We start from the raw sequence: 14,237 nt of genomic DNA, 5'->3' as shown, positions 1-14,237 counted from the left end.
ATCAAAGACCTCCCAATATGTGAAGTTGCTATCACATTGAGGGCTATGATAATGCAACTGTTTGAGAAAAGGAGAAGTATAGGTGAGAGATTACAAGGTACCATATTTCCTGTGTTGGTGTCACAATTGAATGCAATGACTAGGTGATTAGGGCACTTGAGGGTCACAAAAGGTGCTAAAGACATTACAGTGGTGGCAGAGACCACTATGGACCAAGGAGTGGTTAGACATGTAGTGCACCTTTAGAAGCATGAGTGCTCATGTAGGGAGTGGCAAATTTCTAGGAAGTCATACCCACATGCATTAGCATTGATAACTGCATCCAGAATTCTCAGGATGGAGGACTATATGGATCCATGCTACTCACTAACCAGGTTCAAGTATGCATATGCTGGAGTTATTCAACCACTGACAGATAAGTCACACTGGCCTACAATTGATCTTGATTTCAAGGTCTTGCCACCTCTCACAAAGAGATCAGTTGAGAGACAGAGAAAGAATAGGTTTGTATTGACATTATTGCATTGTATATTGTAATTGCAGGAAGAGTCGTGCCAAGAAGCAGCAGCCAGGTCAAAAGAAAGGCGCAAAGAGTCTAGGTACTAGAACATCAAAAAAGCAGAAATTGGCTCAGACACAAGAAGGAACAATCCATCAGAGTCCTGACCCTGTCACAAGAAGGTGAACAAATTAGTCCAACCAATTGCAAAGTCATAGTTTATATGACACATACTGGATCAATGTATTTACAGGCAATTAATTGACATTCACAATGAGTGGAGAAGAAACAAGCCAGCACAGTCCTGACCTTGTCACAAGAAGGTAAACAAACATATCCCTGCAGTTCAAAGTCTCAATTTACATGACTCATAACCCGTGCAATGTGTTTGTAGGCAATTTTCAATGAGTGGAGATGGAACGAATCAACATATGGCAGCCCCTTCTACAGCAGCCAGAACACTAGCAAGGAAGAAGATGACTCCAAAGAAAGGGAAAAATTAATGTATGATTCTGGATGTATTCTTTTGTAATCTTAAATTCCCATAAAACTGTGACTTGGATTTAATCTTTTGTAATCCTCAATTCCCAGGAAACTGTGACCTGGATGGCACCATGTCATTTGTATTGTAATGCTTAATTCTCAGGAAACTGCGAACCTAGATGTATGCTTATGTAAGTGAATCTGGATGTTAGTTAAGTCAAAACGGATGGTTTTGTATGGTTTGTTATCTAAGTAGTTATATTGTGCTCATGTGTTCTATTTCATCTCTGAATTATCATTGTTCTAGTAGCATACATGTCCATGCCCTTTTTGTTAATTGTGAAATGGCAGGTGTTTTGCCTTTGCATTACAGAAGAAAGGTTTGAACGGTATACAAGAAGAAAGGCAGCACTATCAGAATAGCCCTGTCACATAAACAATCATAAACACATGTTAAATTGACTAATACATTCAACACTGCTAGTTCTTTGCATATTGCATCCAAAAGCTAAGGCTAATACATTCAGTATTAGACCAAACTTTGAGACCTCCTCCTGCTGCTCAACTTCTATTGCTACTGTTGCTGCTCAACTTCTACCGCTGCTCTATTTGACTAAAACAACGACAATGATCAACAATAGGAGCACAAAATTGAGCATTCCCAGCACAAGCAATGCCTTCTCCAATTCCAACATTAGACCAAACTTTGAGACCTCCTTCTTCACTAATTCAGCTTCTTTCTTCATCGTAGTTGTGTTTTCCAACAGACCTCCAAATATCTGGCCAATAGATGCAACCTCCTCCTTCACCAAATCAATGGCTTCCTTCATCACCGCACTGGCTTCAACGAGATCTGCCATGGCATCTCCAAAAGTGTCCATCTTAGCGACCAATTTTTCGTACTCCTCCTGCCACATGTAAAAATTACACTTGTTTAGCATTTGCCAACCCAAATGAAAAACAAATGTGTCAAATTAGGGAAAAATTAGCTTCCTAGAACACAAAATTCCCAAATTTTTCATAGTTCATACTCACCCCTTTCTGGTTAGGAGGGCACTTGAAGAAGAGCCTCCCATTGTTCGGGCTGGACCTTGCTGTGAACCCAATCACTTCAGTCGACTTGCACTCCGTGCACTAGATTAGTGGTAGCCTGGTCACCGCTCCTTTGAACCGCATCATCGATCTGGAAGCTCGACTTCGTGCGCTAGTCGATGAATGTGACATGTCCTTCACAAAGCATAGCAATATCACAGCGCTTGCAGTGGCACAACAGGAGGGTGATTGTCGCAGTAGCACATCACTGGTAGGGTGGCGGCGAGCAAGAAGGAAAAAGATGACTTAGAAGCGATCAATAAAGAGTGACGCATCTTGTGCCAACATGTTTGATCAGAACATGTAGTCTGACTCAGAAGGGCATTTTAGTCACTACATGGAGATCAGACAAAAAAAAAATTAATATCAATAAAATCTCTCCTACTTAAAAAAAATGAATAATCCGTGTATCGTCAGTTTTTCCTGCCTCCACTTAGATCTTCGTCCGCCCGCTCGTCCGCCCGTCGCAACCCCTCTATCACCGTCCCCCCAACCACTGTCACGCGCTTCTCCGTTATCATAGACGGCGGTAGCACCGGCACCCGGACCCACATCTTCGCCGCGGGGCCCGTGATGCGTGTCTCCTCGGGGCTCTCATCCTTCACCGCCGAGGTGGCGTGCGCGGGGGAGTCGTTGCGGCCGCTGATGGAGTTCGCGAGGGAGAGGGTAGGGGGCGCCGCTGCGGAGACGGAGGTGCGGCTGGTGGCCACCGCCGAGCTGCCCCAACACCAGCTCCAAGGCACCTAGCATCCCCTCCTTAGACGCGCACATTGACCCGCTCCTTCCCACCGTCACCTTCTCGCTGCCCTCGATGCCCGCGTCCTGGCGGGAGCTCCGCCGCCGCCTCTCCCCCGAGCTCGCTCAGGTGCGCGCCACCTCCAAGTGCCCCAACTCGCTCCAGGCCCCCGCCCCTTCCTACGCGCTCTCGACCGACCCCTCCACCCCGCTCCCGCCCGCATCCAAGCACAAATCGAAGAAAGGGGCAGCAGCTCACCCGCCCGTCTTGGCGGCGGAACAAGCTCTACGCGCCCGTGTTTAAGAACTGCGCCGTGCTGCCCAGCAGGCTGATGAAGCCCAAGCACAACTGGGTGTTCAACAAGCCGGTCGACACTATCGGTCTCGGTCTGCACGACTACCACACCATCATCACCAAGCCCATGGACCTCGACATTGTCAAGTCCAAGCTAGCCGCCCGGCACTACAAGTCACCACGAGAATTCGCTGGGGATGTGCGTCTGACGTTCCAGAACGCCATGACGTACAACCCCAAGTGGCAGAATTTTGATTCACTTATGCCAAATTTGAGATGCTTTCCTTTTAAATAAATGAGCCAATATGTGAAATTCGATCACAATGTCATCCATGACAGCAAAGAGGAAGGGCCAAGGAACAACAGTTTGTCCAAAAGGTGCAGGAAATGCTTATGGAGGAAGAGAACAAGAGGATACATATTGCGCAAGGACTACCATGGACTACTGGTGAGCCTGGGGTTTGTCCAACCTAATCTATCCTATTTTTTGCCCGTGGTGACTTGTGTTACCATTTTCTTCAAAAGTTACCTATGAATATCGCATATGCCATGTGATGATGTGAGGATAGCAGATTAGGAAATTGCCACCTATCAATGTTCTAATTCTTCTCATGGCAAGAGTCAAAATTGACACATTACTGGAATTTTATTGAAATGATTGCAGAGTTTCTCTTACCTAAATTTTCTTTGGGATTACGAAGGGAAATTTGTTTTCACTTTTGTTTCAATTAAATGATAATTGTTTTGACTCCGTTTCTCCGTTTCAGTGCTTGTTGAAGCCACCCATCAAAGAAAGAACTGAGCCGATCGACCTTGTTCTCCATAGCGATGTACGCGCAGTTGAACGTGTTAAATTCGATCAATATGTAAGCCTCTTACAAACTCATTTTATACAGTACCTTTTGTGAAGTCAATCTCAATGGAACCAACTGATATTTATTGAATCTATTCAATCATGTCTGTTTGAATATTTGGGTGCTTGAGAGGAACAGGTTCGCTGAGCAACTAAGGCTGGAGAACATGAGATAACTCATTCCACTGAACACAAGAATGCCAATAGTCAACACTTTATTTCTAGATTTATAACTAATAGTTTACAATCTGTTGAGCAGCACTAGACGGAAGAGGCTAATTCAATCGCGGGGTTGCTCATTCATATTTTCAACTGCTTTGCCAGTGCCAGTAGTTGCTTCTGTGTATGGTAATTTTCATGACTTATCACATGTGTCACAGTTCTTCTAAAAATGAATACCGCATGCCTTCGTTACTATGTCTTTCAATATATTCAATTGGGCATCCAATATTTTCTGTCACGTTCTAGCATCTTGTTTTATTACTTTCACATTAGTGTGTACTATGTGAGAATGAGAATTTAAATAGAAAAAATAGTACTCTGCTATCCTAGAAATATGCAGCGGGAGGGTGCTACATTAGATTATTGAGAAATGATAACATTGGGGTTTTCAAAATTTGAACTACTGATTTCAGTTGCCCTCTTTGTCTCGCGGAAGGAGAAATGGCGGAGATCAGTGATCTAGGGGCATGTGCAGTATTTTGCTTCTTTGACCAAACTCGACATAACTAGCCCCATCATTTCCATTGTAGTTGGAAGTGAAAAAGTAGCACTCAAGGCTGGCAGGTTTCTTCTTCCTACCAGTTTTTTCTCGGTTTCCTTTATTGATGGTGTCGCTGCTTCCTATTTCTCATATTTTCCTTTTTTGAAACTGTAGGCATCTTCTAAACTCTGGATTTCATGTTACACCAATCCGACCACCCACAGTTCCACTAAACTCTTGCAGGTTCCAATTCTTCTTTCTTTTTTTAGATGTCATTGTCGTTTTTGCATCCATAACCAAACAAGTCACGTTACAATTATCCAAACCAAACGCTACGTTAATCTATGCAAGTTCACCTCTATGTATCAAAATATTATTATGACTCTTTTTTCTTGCAACAGTGTTCTCATCCTACCTGTGTGTTGCGTACCACCCTCTTTGTGCACGTGCTAATCTTTGTGTTGAGGTACACTACGGATCTTTATGTTGTGCCATATTTCCTTCCTGGGAACCAATTTTTATGCCTCCAATTAACATGTATTTTCATTTTGTGCTTCTGTTTTATTATTTTTAGCTTGAAGATGATGACAAAATCCACCTCATGTTACTTGATGAGGATGAGGATCCATGCATTCGGCTACTCTTGTACTGCAAAAAGCACAGACAACCATCTGCTGAACGTCCATCTCTAAAAAGTGACCCTAATGAGCGTGCTCAAGTAGTTCAGATGAATTTGGCTTCATCATCTGGTTGTGCAAGGACAGGTAAGAGAACAAGCAATACTAATTCGACATGGAGTTTCTTAATGTTCTCTGTACGCTAAATTTGACTACGTATTAAGAAAATCACCTTAACTGTGATCTTGATTGTGGATTTTAGTCTCCTGTTAGATATTGGGTTTGTCATTCAGGTATTTGTTGCTATTTTGGTTTATTGGTGAATATTCTTGTCCCCTTACAGTATCATGTGACTTGAAGCTGCGTAGTTATGCATATGTTGCGAATTTAACAACTGTTTATTTTATAAAACACTTATGGTTGCTCGTTAGACTATCAATACCAGACAGTAGAAATCGGAGTAGACTATAACGATCTATTTCGCTAAATTTGCACTTTTGCATTGCTACTAAGCTAACTTTCCTGATTTTGCTACTACTTTTTACAGATGATTGAATATATCCTTTTGCTATTTGTATGGCAGCGCGAGATGGAGACCTTCACCATGCTCATTGTCAATTTGATGTTGTTTTATTGCAATGCATGTGTTTTACCCGTTAACTATTTTATTTTGTAATTTTTTTCTCCCGTTACAACGTAACGTACGGGTATGTAACTAGTCGAATTAAAGGGCCAGAATGTCATGGGAAAAATCAATTCGAGGAATATGTGGCAAGAAAATAATTGCGTATCTAAATAATAGCAGAAAGAGGCCTAAATAAATAAATTTCCCGTTGTAATCAGGCAAGAGCCAAGCAGCGCAGGGCATACAGTATGTCCCGCTCCTCGCGGCCGGCCGCAGAACCACCACACCCGCGCGCAGCGGGCAGCCATTCGTGGCGGCGCAACTGCCCCGCGACCCCCTATCTCGCCATGCCTCTCTCCACAACCACCGCCCCGCCTCTTCTCGCCCCGGGGCCATCCCGGCCCCGTCCAACCCCTCACTCCGTGGCCAGCGCCGCGCAAGTAGCGGCAGTAGCAGTAGTCGTACCAGAAGAAGGTTAGGGCGAATAGAGACTAGAGGAGAAAGGGAGAGGAGTAGGAGGGGAGGGGAGGACGGAGGGAGCAGACCGCGATGCTGCGGCGCGCGGCGAGCAACGCCTACTCGTGGTGGTGGACGAGCCATGTCCGCACCACGCAGTCCAAATGGCTTAACAACAACCTCCAAGGTAGATTGCCCGCCACATTGGTTCGAAATGATAACTTATTATTGTCGACATTGTTGCTAATATTGATCGTTGAAGCGATGGGTCGATCAATATCGCAGTGTTCTCCTCTAGTAGTATAGTTTGTGATTGCTTGTGCGGCCAAATTTGCTCAGCAGTATCCCTTTAAACATGGCATGTCTTTCCAGAAAACGATGTAGCACTTCTGATATGAATGTCAGAATGTACCTTGCGTTTTTCAGATTTTTTGAAGAGATCTTTATGATTGTCTATGCAGATATGGAAACCAGGGTGAAGGCCATGATCAAACTTATAGAGATAGATGCTGACATTTTTGCGAAGAAGGCGGAGCTGTACTTCAAGAGTAGGCCTGAGCTGATAAACTATGTTGAGGAGACCTATAGGTCTTACCAAGCGCTTGCTGATCAGTATGATCGGATATCAGGGGAGCTGCACAAGTCCAATCACACCATAGCAACCGCATTTCTGGAGCAAGTCCAACTCTCACTGCAAAATGATGATGGTGACGGGTTCCCAAAGGGTATCATAGGGATCAATATCAGTAGAGGAATCAGCCCAGGTCCAAAGAGGACACAGATGCATAGAAGGATCAGCTCTCACTTGAGCAAAGACAAGGCACAGGAAGAGATTGAGAGGCTGCAGAAGGAAATCCTGGTTTTGCAGACCGAGAAAGAGTTCTTCAAGAGCTCTTATGAATCTTCACTAAATAAGTACTTGGACATTGAAAGATGGCGACAGAGATGCAAGAGGAGGTATGGAGCTTGCAAGAGACTTTTAGCACCAGTGTAGTTATTGAAGACAATGAAGCTCGAGCATTGATGGCTGCACAGGCCCTTGTTTCCTGTGAAGATACACTGTTTAGCTTGCAAGATCAGCAAAAGAGATCATGTCAAGATGCTAGAACAAAGTTCCAACGAGTCATAGATGCAAAAAATAAGCTAAAAGCTTTCAAAAGTGAGTGTGGGCACCCTCATAATCAAAAAAGAGCTAAGTGATCATCAAGATGTAGTGACCATCCCTGCACGTCCATCTACAGAGGATAATAATCTCATTCTGCAAGATCGCAGGCCCGAGCTGCAGGAAATATGCCAAAAGGTCAAATAGCAGTTTGAGTCGTGCTCAGAGGCATCTGTAGGGCATCTAACAGCAAAGGTTGATGAATTCGTGGATAAGGTCATCACCCTAGAAATTGCACCTTCATCACAGAATGCTCAAATCAGTAGAATGAGGACTGAGGCAGATGAGCTGCATAAGCGCCTGGATAATTTGGAGGAAGAGAAGGCAGCTTTAATTGGGGATTCCAGCAAGCTATCTGAGAGGTTGAAGCAAGTTGAGGAGGTGCTGCAAACTATTCAGCGAATTGAGAAGTTTTGCACAGTGAAAATGAAAACATTCACAAACAATTAACTGAAGCGTGCAGTAGTTTTACTGATTTTGTGGAAAAGTTGGATGTTCCTCTGAGCGAAGAAATAGTAGATTCATCCCAAGACTCTAAAGGAGTTGCTTCTGAAGAAGATGCAGATAAGCCTGGTACACTCTCTGAGCCATTTCAAGGCGATTCAAGGACTGCAGGTAAATTTATGGATGAAGAATCATTGGACTCATTTGATATCTCTAATGAGGAGCAGGAAGAAGAGCCAGATGGCACCTTAGGTTGGCAGCAACTAGTTTTAAACAGGTTAGAGGGCAAGGATAAAATCCTCTTAAAAGATTATGCATCCATCCTTCGGAATTACAAAGATGCAAAGAAACAGCCTTCAGAAATTGAGAAGAAAAATCGAGAATATCATGTTGAGGCAATGTCAGAGATGAAGGAGTTAAAGAGTGCCAATGCAACAAAAGATGACGAGATTTGCTCTCTTAGACGAATGTTGAGTTCTTTACAGACCAAGCTCAACACTTTTCCACTTCAGTGTGTTGAGAAGTCTGAAGAGTCTTCCGAAGCAAACACCAATCCTAGTTTTGAAGACAAAGATATTGCTGAGATAGAAGAATACATGAAGCAATGCAAAGATGCAGAACCACATGTTTCTTCATTAGAAGAGAAATTCAGAGCAGAAATCAGCAGAGTATTGGAGGAAAGCTTGGACTTCTGGTTGAGGTTCAGTACATCGTATCATTATATGCAGAAATTCCAAAAATCATTTGATAAAGCGAAAGCTGAATTGGATAAACTTACTGATGCGAAAGCTCAGGAGGGCTTAGAAATGGGCTCTGCTAGTCAGTCTGCTAGAAAACAAGAGTCGGCTGCGCTTGAAAAGAAATTCCGTGACTTGAGTACTGATCTGTAGGTTTGGTTAGAGAAGAATGTGCTGTTACAGGGGGAGCTAGAGGGTAGATTCTCACTGCTGTGCAGCATACAAGAGGAGATATCAAAGATTACAACGTTGAATCGAACTGATGAAGCTCACTTTACTCCTTCCCAGGCTGCAAAGTTCCAAGGAGAGGTGAGCAATATGAAGCAGGAGAATAATAAGGTCACCAAAGAGCTACAAGCTGGGCTTGACCATGTAAGGGGCCTCCAAGTGGAGGTTGGGAGGGCTCTTTTGAAGCTCAGAGAGAATATTGAACTATCCATTGGGAGAAGCAGTCGAGCGCAACAGAACTTCAGATCTCTGTCAGTGAAGGCTGGGGTACCACTTCGAACTTTCTTATTTGGTTCTAAGCCAAAACAAAACATTGTTATTTTCATGCATGGGTCCTGTAATGCCGAAGCAGGTCTCTGACATGAGGCCAGGGCTTTTTAAATAAGACCGGTTAGATTGTCAGCTACATTTTTTCAATTGTTCGATATGAATGATATCTCCTGTTAGGTTCAATTGAATGTTGAGTCTGTAGGTTTTAAGAATGTAAAGGATCATGTAATCAACTTGATTTTTCTTTCTTTTTCACTTTCCTTGACTTGTTCATTAATGCGTAGTCTGTACATCTTTACTGCCAAAATACTAGAAAAAAATCGACAGGCCAATGTATAATGTCACACTCATCTGTGCCACTATTGTGACTTCTGGGGGGAATGGTGCTGAATTTCCTGGTGTTGAAATGTTCAGTCAAAAACTCGAGTTATTAAATCATAACATCGATTTTTTATTTGCCTACCCACTAGAAAAAGGCAGTGGTGCAACTATTTGCAAGTTGACCATCATCTTGGAGAAAGTTTGGTCTCGTAGTGCATTGCACTGACTTGTCAAATGTCAATCAAATATTACTATCAGTGACTTCCTTTTCCCTTTTCAGGTTCTTTTAGGTAATTAGTTATCATGGATGAAACACACACCTCCTTCTCTATTAGCTGTACAATATATGTTGGTAAACGAGAAATAGGTTCAGTATGGAGTAAAATCAAATGTAAAGTTACTCTTTCAGAACAACACTCAAAGCTGTTAGTCTGAAGCTACAATAATATCCATGCCGCTTCTGATGGCGACATTCATCATTATCCGATGACCTTTTCAGGCATTGTGATTTTGGAGAAGCTTCATGATCTCATCATAAGTCTTACTTTTAAGTGGCAATGTCTTTCTGCATGCAGGACATCAATAAAGTAGCCATGCTAGAGATAAGTGTTTGAAAGCTTCATCATGTTTGGTTGATGTCTAATCCAAACTTAGCTTGTGTGGTCTTGTCTATTTCCGTTGACATCAGTAAAAGAAGCTGTGTTTCTTCTACAACTGAAATGGCACTACTGTGTCTTTCTTGTATTACTTTCTTTCTTATTGAACAAAATTTTGCAGCCTTTTCTGTTTCATTGAGAAAGGAAGAAAGAGAAGGCTGACACTGGTGCTATCCTCTAAGGAATATACCATAAACCTGGTTGAGATGGAGTTTGGTAAGTGCATTACTTCATTTGTGATACTTAGCCACTTAGGAATTTTTTTTGATAGAAGCCGAAGTTCCATCTAACTTCGATGTGTAATTTTCAGAAAATTGTAATTAGTTGGACAGTCCATCTAATCTGTCACTGATAAGATTTTCAAGAAGATTAATTTTATGCATTAACTATAATGGTTTGATTTGTTCTCAAAATTTTCACTAAGTATTGCCAGCTTAAGAAAGATGAAATTGACCGACCTGTTTATGCTACGATCCCATAATGTATCTCATAAAGCTCACTCAAATGTTTGGCTTGTATCCACTTGCAGCCAACTCTGGCTTGAATACATCTGTGTAACTGTAATTTTCACACATTTTAAACTACTGCAACAATATTGCAAATTTTTCACAACATGAGCTAATGTGATGTATTGTTAGTCTACACAAATTAACATATGCTCATCTGTCATTTCTATGTATCTTATATAGATGAAACCAACTAAGATCATTTTTTGGCTATTAGTGTGACAGATTGCTTACAAGCCAGATGTCATGTGGGGCATACACTATAGTCGGCGCAAGAAGGAGAAGGCCAAGCCCCAGGCCAGCACGATGACAACAACGACCAGCTCTATCTCTAGTTAATTTGTTTTGATTCAGCACAAGTTGTTAGCTCGGTTAGTTAGCAAGATTCTGTTAGGGCCGGCTCTAGCTCCATTTAAGTAGAGAATTGGCGCATGTTAGGCAGGCATTAGATTGAATCTATCTCCTCTACCCTCCTCTCATGTCCTGCCTCCTCGGCGCGGTGCCGATCATGGCTCCTCCGCGCCGTCGAGGTCTAAGGCCACGCCCTGCTACTTCGTTCAAGTATAACCTTCGTCATGTTCCCGCCTCAAACATCATTGCCCGTGACAACTTGGTATCAGAATGCCTTGGTTTTGATCGTATGGAGGCCCTCACCAAAGCTGTCGATGACATGGCGTCGAACATCGCCGAGCTCATGAAACGTGTCGCCCTCCTGGAACCCCTGGTTCCGCAGGTGCAGGCGTTGGAGGCCCTGCCGACCAAAGTCCTCAACCTCCAGGCGTCTGTCAACGATGGCGCTAACCAGATGCAAGCACTCAACCTGGCCGTCGCATACCTGGACCATAGGCACAAGTCAGTGGAAGACGACACCAGTGCACACAAGGAGGACGGCAGCATGGGCATCCTGGGCAAAGGCGTGTCCTCCAGCACCCTGGGTTCCGACACCGATCTCAGTTTCGTGAGCAAGGGTGCCGATTCCCCACCATGGTCAGTGTTCTAGCCACCAATCAACACACGGTGAACTGACAACACCAACGATAACAGTTTCCACCCGCAATTCCACAAGTTTGATTTTCTGACCTTCGACGGCAAGGACAACCCATTGCCCTAGCTCAATCGATGTGACTCGTTCTTTCGCAGCCAGAACATGCCGGAAGACCGCAAGATGTGGTACGCATCCCTCCACATGACCGGTCCAGCGCAACTCTGGTACTACCGGTTTGAGCTCAACTCCGGTCTGTCTTCCTAGAGGCGCTTCATGCAGCTCGTCCACATGCGATTCGGGCCACCGATGACTGACAGCACGCTGGGCGAGCTAGCTTTGCTCTGTCAGGTCGGCTCTATCGAGGAATACTGTGACAAGTTCCTTACATTGGCGTGCCGCGACTCAGAGCTGACCGAATCTTAGCAGGTCCATCTCTTCATCGCTGACCTCATCCACCCGCTCAACCGATGTCGCGCTTCGCTGTCCGGCCACGCTTAATGGTGCCATCACGTTCGCCCGCGCCTACGAACGTATGCTGTTGGCGACAACAGATGCGGGTGCTCCCAAGACCAGGCGGACAATGTTTCGTGCGATCATGGCTGCTGCAAGTGGTGCCACTTTTTACACGGTAGTCGATAGCATCATGAACGGAGGAGCATCAACAGCGTCCTCAGTGCCACCCGAATCAAGGAAATCGGCGCCGCCCGTGGCATCCCTGCCGCCCAAGCAACTTTCACTGGCCGATATGGCGCAACGACGAGTAGATGGCTTATGCTGCAACTACGAGGAGAAGTACGTGTTCGGCCACTGGTGCAAAAAGATGTTCGTCATCGAGGTCGTCGACTTCGACGACGAGGACAACCCAGGTGACACTGGCGCCGCGCCAACGGGCGAGCCGAGCATCTCGCTTCATGCCCTCACCGGCATCTAGGCTTGCGGCTTTCAAACCATGAAAGTGCGAGTCCATGTGGGTGTGTCTTTGTCGCGCTCCTTGACTCCGGCTCAACCCACAACTTCATCGATGAACGAGCAGTGCGCTCGGCCGGCATTCTTCTCCAATATCGCGCCGGCCTGCATTGTTGTCGCCAACGGGGACCACATCAGTCCACCGGGACATTAGATTGGCCATATGACCATATGGATGGTACCATGCGGAAAATAACTTAATTTGAGCATGCAATTATTGGCATGTTTTCTTTTCCTCGGGAGAAAATCATCAAAATGTTACGAGTAATATGTGAAAGGAGTTCTGGTGATGGTCATCCCACAAACAACAAGCCTAACAGGTCAGCATCTCATCCTATTTGAACTTTTGTGGTTTCTGAACCCTGTACTATAATCAATTGTGCTCTATCGAGCAATACTGTGACAAGTTCCTTACATTGGCGTGCCGCGACTCAGAGCTGTCGTAACTGACTATTTTTTTTAGTCGTAACTGGGGGTGGCGCAACAGTAAACTATAATGTTTCTCATAATTATACACTTTTTATTATGTGATCGTAACTCATATATATGTGCCGTCGTAACTGGGGTGGTATGAAGGTGGCTGCAGCAACTGAAGGTGGCGCAATGTAGTTTACTGTTGCATCTAGGCGTAGAATAGACTCGTATATATACACACACTATATGTATATTCTGCAGGTATGCTCACTGTAGTTCATGTCTGCGCATACCCCACAAGTTATAACTCACAGTGTTTCGGGTTGTAACTTGGGGATGTGCGTAGTGCGAATAACAAGTTGTAACTCACAGTGTTATTCTCGTGTTGCAATTATGCATTTATGGACGTGAAGTTGTAATTGTTCTACCTAACAAGTTGTAACTCACAGTGTTTCGAGTTGTAACTGGAGGATGTGCGCAATGCGAATAACAAGTTGTAACTCACGCTGTTAGTTTTTCGTGTTGCAATTGTGTGTGTGTGTGTGTCTATATATATATATATATATATATATATATATATATATATATATATATGAGGGATTAGGAAAGTTTACAGTGGAGAATAAGGAATTGCCATCTTAGATATTTGTTCCAGTATTCCTTCCTCCAAAATAGAGAAGAGAAAGAAAGGAAGTAAGGCCTACTCTGCATCAGAATGTCGCTGCATTGTCAAAGTTCCATTTGCATTAGTAATTGAATATGCCAGCTGAAAAGGATAAAAGTTCTCATACTATTAAGTTGAGCTGTTGAGTACAGCATCTCAGATGTCCAATCTTAATGGATAATTGCTCAGCAGCTTAAGCCTTTGTTATAGCAGGACCTATTTTGTTAGAACATGCATTTGAAGTCATATCCGGACATGTAAATAGTTCAGGATTTTAGTAAATCCATTGAATGATAGAAAAACTTGGAGTCTAATGTGAGGTTATGCTATAGAGAGGTCATTAGCAGTAAATTTGCGAATGTATCAAGAGGGGGGGGGGGTGGAATGAAGCCAAACCAGTAAAAAAGTACTACTCCATGCATGCAAGTACATAGAGTGACAGATTCCTGTGAAAATGGGGAAAAAAAAAAGAAGGCCGATTCTAGTCCATCATACCTATGGCAACCCCATGCACGATTTGCTTCAT

General features: G+C 43.8%; 1 pseudogene; it reads left to right on the top strand.

The window, feature by feature from the left end:
- The first annotated feature begins 6,134 nt into the window (after window positions 1-6,134).
- On the top strand, window positions 6,135-9,549 carry LOC133909091 (protein NETWORKED 2A-like; annotated as a pseudogene).
- Window positions 9,550-14,237: the final 4,688 nt, after the last annotated feature.

Source organism: Phragmites australis, chromosome 2, assembly GCF_958298935.1.
Source record: "Phragmites australis chromosome 2, lpPhrAust1.1, whole genome shotgun sequence".
NCBI lineage: Eukaryota > Viridiplantae > Streptophyta > Magnoliopsida > Poales > Poaceae > Phragmites > Phragmites australis.
Note: the sequence above shows the minus strand (reverse complement) of the source record. Positions and strands in the feature narration are given on the sequence as shown.